The 6,000-nt window shown below is 41.1% G+C and overlaps 1 protein-coding gene across 2 annotated transcripts in view; it reads left to right on the top strand.

Moving 5' to 3' along the window:
• Positions 1 to 4,191: 4,191 nt before the first annotated feature.
• The window catches only part of PKIB (cAMP-dependent protein kinase inhibitor beta), a 54,630-nt gene continuing 52,821 nt past the window's right edge, over positions 4,192 to 6,000 (top strand). The window contains exon 1 of one of the 2 annotated variants that reach the window (XM_038177432.2): positions 4,192 to 4,522. The gene's annotated coding sequence lies outside the window, so the exon portion shown is untranslated. The remainder of the gene's footprint in view (positions 4,523 to 6,000) is intronic. The other variant, XM_038177431.2, reaches the window with a different exon arrangement.

Here is a 6,000-nt window from a genome sequence, read left to right as displayed (position 1 = left end):
GCTCCACACGGTGCTCATTCTGTCAGTATTGTAATGAAAATGTTGGTACATAATAAATAAAAATTCAGTATTCATACTGAAACGTCTTTTCCAAATAACAGCCTCCCCAAGAATATTCCTGAATGTGCTCAGAGTCTGTGCTTTCCCCAGGCAAGCAAGCAAATTTCAGGCCATAAAGCTGTGACACTGATGATGCTCTTGAACTTTCTTTTCTTTTTCTGAAGCCTATCATTCGGCTTGTTGCTTTTGGCCTTTTATTAGAGGCCTCATACTTATAAAGAATGGAAAAAATATATTTTGTGTGTGTGTGTGTCTTTGTATGTTTAATTGTACCTTATGGGTATTTCTTCCATAATTTACACTTTATTACCTGTTTTTTGTTTGTTTGTTTTTGTTCTTGTTTTTTCCCCTCTACATCTTTCTCTGACTATGTGGTAAAATGTCATTTAATAATGTGCTATGTGGAAAGAGTTCTTCCTTTTACTTGTTTCAAACACACTTTTTGAGGATTTCATTTACTGCCTCTTTTCCTGTGTTGGGGCAGAAGTTGCATCTGGAGCATTTTCTTTAATACCCCTTGACATCCTTTAATATTTCTTTAACATATTTTTACGTAGTTATTAATTCTTTTAATCTCAAGATACCTGAGCTTCTTTATAAAGGTTTTCATAGGTCTTACGTAAAAGACCCTGACGTAAGTATTAATAATATTTAAAAGACACCAAGATGACCGGATCGTTTACGTAAGAAGAAACTTGAAGCGTTTGCAGATTGTGAGGCTTCCTTCCACAAATGGCAGGTCAATGCTTCTCCACTAATTCAGATTTACTTGCATGCCAACAAATCTAAGATATCCAATATAGTATTTTTAAATGGATCACCTCAACTACAAATACCCTCTTGGAGCCCTTTTCAAGATCTGGTACCTTCTAGTTGTCTGACTTCTAAAACTGTTTGAATGGTAAGTTTACACTTTGGTTAGTTGACAAGCTATTCAATATCTGACCTCTATAGGATCTTCTGGGTGGGCAGGACTTAGGCCAGTTGATTTCATTATTGATTTTATTTATGTGAGCTATTCTTTTTCTTCCAACCATTCGATGTGAGATAATTCCTCAGTCCTGATTTTTGTAAAGAAAGAGTGTGTGTGGACCTCTACAAACTCCTTGGTAGTGAACACTGCAACTAAGATTTTAGTTAGCACTTCTGCCATGACTTTTGTGATCTTTCTGTTCCTTGATTATCTACCAGCTGTACAAAGCTCTTACGGCCTCAAAGTTCTTATGGCCAGAGAAAAGGTTTTATTAGTAATTTTAATACCTGTCTTTAGCTAGATGTTCTTCAAAATCTTTGTTTATAGTTTTAAGCCTAATTTGTCTGGGTTTATGTTCTGTGTAAGCTCCCTTGTTTGCACACAACTTCCACTTTTTGAAAAATGATTTTTAGCTTCACATAATGCCTTTTACTCCTTCTAACCCTGCCAGTTTATTTATAGTCCTCCAAGAATATTTTTTCTATTTTTTTTTTTACAATGAATATTCATTTATTCTGAATCTCTTAAGATGATGCTTCATATAAGGGCAAAATGTCAGTTTTCTAAAACCAAATCTCTAGAAGAAAAGAGATTTCAGAAGCCTTTACTGAAGCAAGACTCTGCCTGCAGCTTAAAAGACCTCCTGAGCCTCTGATATATTGATGCAACCACAACCATGGCTGCTCAGCTCCCGTGAAATCCCAGCTGAGCGCAGCTCTACCCACAGCTCCAGGAAGGGCACTTTGCAAGAGGTTTGCTTCATGAGAAGGCTGAGTAGCAGGACAGTGGTCCCGCAGCCCCTCTGCTCTCCTGCTGCAGTACCTGTCCTCTCCTGCCTACGTCCACTGCAGCAGAGACACTGTGCCTGGAGCAAGGGAGTTTTAGGGTCTGCCTGCAGGTGATGGGCATATTCATCCACCGGTTCAAACTCCCGTGCTGGCTCACTGAAGATGGGTGAAGGGAGACAGCCTTTTTTTTACAACCATGCTGTAAAACCGTACCCTCCCTTGCTTCCTCAGACGAATGTATCCTTAGTAATTCTTGCACTAAAATTAAGGTGGTCAGAGTGATATGCAGCCCCGAGGCTGTAACAGTCCTGTGTTTTGCTTTTGTCTCATTTTGACTTTATTGATACCCTGTTCATTTCAGAAATTGTAGCTGTCAGGTGGAAAACATTAGGATCACAGGACAAGCAAGGATGTGGAATACTGAATTAATTCCCCTGCTTCTAGGCACTACAGTAAAACATAATCTTCATAAATTTCTCAACTAGAATTCAAAAATATTAATCTACAATATTTTCTTCACTGGGTCCTCACAATTTCATTAGAAGCTTCATTGGGATTTAATCTTTTATTGCATTCTATCAAAAATATTCAACATTATAAAGAAAGGCTTGGAATGAATATTATTAAAGTACACTAGGATTTTTTTCCTAATCTTCCAGATGTCTAAAAATACAGAGACTGCACAGAGTTACATCACAAGTCTCTTAGCAAGGCTTTCAGATATAAAATCTGTTTTTCAAGTGACATTGATTTTGCTATAAAGAGGAAGAAAATGAAACTAAATGAAAGAAATAGCAGTTTATAATGAAGAAAGGGAAAAGAATCCCTGTTGTGGTTCTAAGTGGACTGCTCCATGTCAAGGCATGCCCACAGCAGTCGATCTCAGCTGCCTTGAAAACAGCTTTCCACGACTGAATATCACTGAGGCAACTGATTTGCTCCTTTGCAGAAAGGTTTCTTCTCTCAGTGCTGCAGTAGGAATATGCACATCCCTTAAGAACTTCTTACCTATAGTAACCATCTGTGGTGCGTCTGGGCCTGATCAGGTGTCTGAAGGGCCCTAGGCCAAACAACACATGCCAAATCCAGCCTGTATGCAGCAGACACTGGCTGCAAAGGGAAAGGTGAGCAGCATCTTGGACTACCTCAGAAGTAAGTTCTACCACTGCATCAGTCTGAAGCAGTACACAGATTTACATTAATATTAGCAAGCTAAATCCATTAGTACAGCATTTTGGCACTAATATCTGTAACGGGGGTGTGTACAACAGTTGGGTGTATTCTTCTTTCCTCATGCATCCTCAAGTAAATGATTTACCACAGGATAACATGAATTCCAGTTCCTGCAGCAAAAAATTGAGTTCCTGAGTGCAAATCAATCATATAAATACTGCCCTCATGGGCAAGTAACTGCAGTTTCCCCTTATCTGAATAAATCTTTCCTATAATCCAGAAAATGAAAAATATCTGACACTTATTTTAGTCATTTAACTAAAAATAGTAGTCATGAGGGTGTTTTTTGTTTTGTTTTGTTTTGAGAAATCAAACCAAACGCACAAATAATAAAATAAATGACAAATGGACTAATCATTAACAGTTATGTGTAGTATGTTATAAGGAAAAATATTTTGGAGTGTAGAGGCATGACTCCAAATTAGAGCTCTTTAAGAGGGATTTAAAAGGTCTAACAAAAATGCAAGATGAACAACCAATTCTAAGCCATGCACTGAGTTATTAGGTGTTTAAAGTTTCCACTGTAAATTGAATTACTATAATAATAAGGCATAAAGAGTTGTGACAATGGACCCCAAGTGTGCTAACTCACACCAGAAAAATGCAAGTAGGGAGGGATTTTAGGTTCAGGAATACCAATTTTAGTTTTGAGATAAATAGAATTCTAAACTTTATATTGTCTTTATTTATTATCATAGATAATTATGATGAAAAGCTTGACCTACTTTGTAGGGTATCCACTGAAAAAGAAAAAACAAACAGGTGTGATACCCATCCTTAGCTGAATCTGTGCAGTTCTGAGAAATGGGTATGAATGGAAGATAACTCTGGGGTGTTGTCCATTTGGGACTTTGGGACTACTGGGGTTCCCTCATCATTTTGCTATGACTGGATCTAGGTAGATGACAGGATTAAGGCTCAGATAAATCTGTATCGGCTGTAATGAGATTTCGAAATAAAAAATGAAAAAGGATTTCCAGACGAATAGTCCAGAGCCCTTTGGTACAATGTACAAACTATGTCAAAATCAGCTCCTAAGATGTCGAGGTTATTTTAAAAGCCTTCAGAGCCTGTGTGCATGAAACATTTTCCCGGTGGCCCCGGCTGCGGCGGAGCCTCCCCTTAACCCGAGTGTTTCCAGCGCCGCGCCACGGCGGGGCCCGGGACCGGCCCGGGACAGGAGCGGTGGGGCCGGGCGCGGGGGGACCGCGGCCACCACGAGCCCCGTCGCCTTACCGCGGCCACCGAGGGCCGCCCGCGGTCGCCACCAACTTCTCAGCGGCGGCAGCAGCAGCAGCGCAAGTTGGCAGCCGCCGGCTGCTCGCCTCGGGCAAGAGCGGGAGGGCGGCCCAAGCTCCTCTGCTGGCGAAGCCAAAAAAAAAAAAAAAAAAGGAAAGAAAGAAAAGGGAAAAGGGAGGAGGAAGGCAGAGGAACGACAGAACGGCAGACAGACGGCGGCCGGCTCCAGGTAGGCGCCGTCCCCTCCCGCCGCCATCAGGGGCAGCGCGGGGAGACCGGGGGCTACTGGGGGCTATTGGGGGACGCTGGAGGCTACTGGGGAATGCTGGGGGGCGGCTTTTTGGTGTTTAGTGGTGTTTATGGGAGTGGTAACGCTCCGGGAGCGCCTGGAGAGGCTGCGAAGAGGAGGCATCGCTGGGCTGCGTCTCGTCGGGGGGGAGCTGAGTTGAGGGGCTCCCGGGGCAGGCAGGCAAGCAGGGGTGCTCCGGCCGCAGTTCTTCGCCCTCCTCTCTCCTACTCTGCTCGGGCGGCCGAGTTAAGCAGCGCTAAGGACACGGGAAAGTAGCGAGTGGGAATAAGCGGCGTTATTCACATAGCCGCACTGCTCACTGATGTTAAAGTACATTTCTGACAAGTCAGGTTTCATGCTCAAAAGCTTCATGCTCAAAGTCGCACGGGCAAGAGAACGAAGTAACGTGGCTTTAATTTGTTGATACAAAAGACAGTCCTGGAAAATTAGTTAAAATACATCCTTGACTTTCATCTTTCTGTGATTGTAACAAAGTCCTTACGGGGACAGGATTTTGACCACTCACAAGACAGGAGTTTTTCTTTCTGTTTGCAACAGTGTTGTCAGTAAGGCAGGTTTTCTTAATTCAGTTCCTGTGGATGCTCTTCTCCATATATTAAAAAGTCCTTTGTGGGCTCTGAAGAGCAGGCAAGGGCTTTTAGGGAAGGAAGAAGTAGAAATATATTCCTGCAGCGATACACAAAGTGCTGATGTATCCTACATCATGCTGTTTGGTTGGTACAGGTATACCAGATTCTTAAATGGTTGAGTTTTTGAAAGTAGTGAAACTTTTACAAGAAAATCTGAGCTGACTTTGTTGGCAGCATAGGGAGGAATTGTGAATGTGAAAATATATAGGGTGTGTTGACTTATCCATTGTAACTTAACCACTTTTTGTACCTAGCAAAAAAAACAAAAAACAAAACACATCAGAACAGAGACCTGAAAACATCTGAAATAAAGGCCATGACTCTTTGTTTACCTTTCCTCACTGAAGAAGTCATAAGGATGATGATGGTCTGGTGTTTTGGGTTTTGTTTTAGGTTTTAGCTTCAATCGCCAATATTCCCTTTGAAATGATAAATGTCTCTGTTACGATGTTTGTGAAATGTTACATTGTGGTTGATAAAAAATGCTTATATGGAGGTAAAATAAATTGGAATGTCACTAGGGATATCCAAATAACTTCTAAAAGCAATCACTTCACCATTAGAAAGTTTGGTTCCATAGGTGTTTTGAAATAAGTCCTGTTGGAATAGAGACCTGTCGGAATATGTCAAGACAGTAACAAATTTAAGCAAAGCAACAAAACATGCTTGGGAATGCTATGAAAATATCCATGGAGTTAAAAATCATGACAAATGTAAAAATATTAATGCAAATCATGAAATAGAAAATCTCTTAGTATATTGTTAATG

The sequence above is a fragment of the Anas platyrhynchos genome, chromosome 3, assembly GCF_047663525.1.
Source record: "Anas platyrhynchos isolate ZD024472 breed Pekin duck chromosome 3, IASCAAS_PekinDuck_T2T, whole genome shotgun sequence".
Lineage (NCBI taxonomy): Eukaryota > Metazoa > Chordata > Aves > Anseriformes > Anatidae > Anas > Anas platyrhynchos.
The sequence above is the reverse complement of the archived record's forward strand: the minus strand, read 5'-3'. Positions and strand labels throughout refer to the sequence as shown.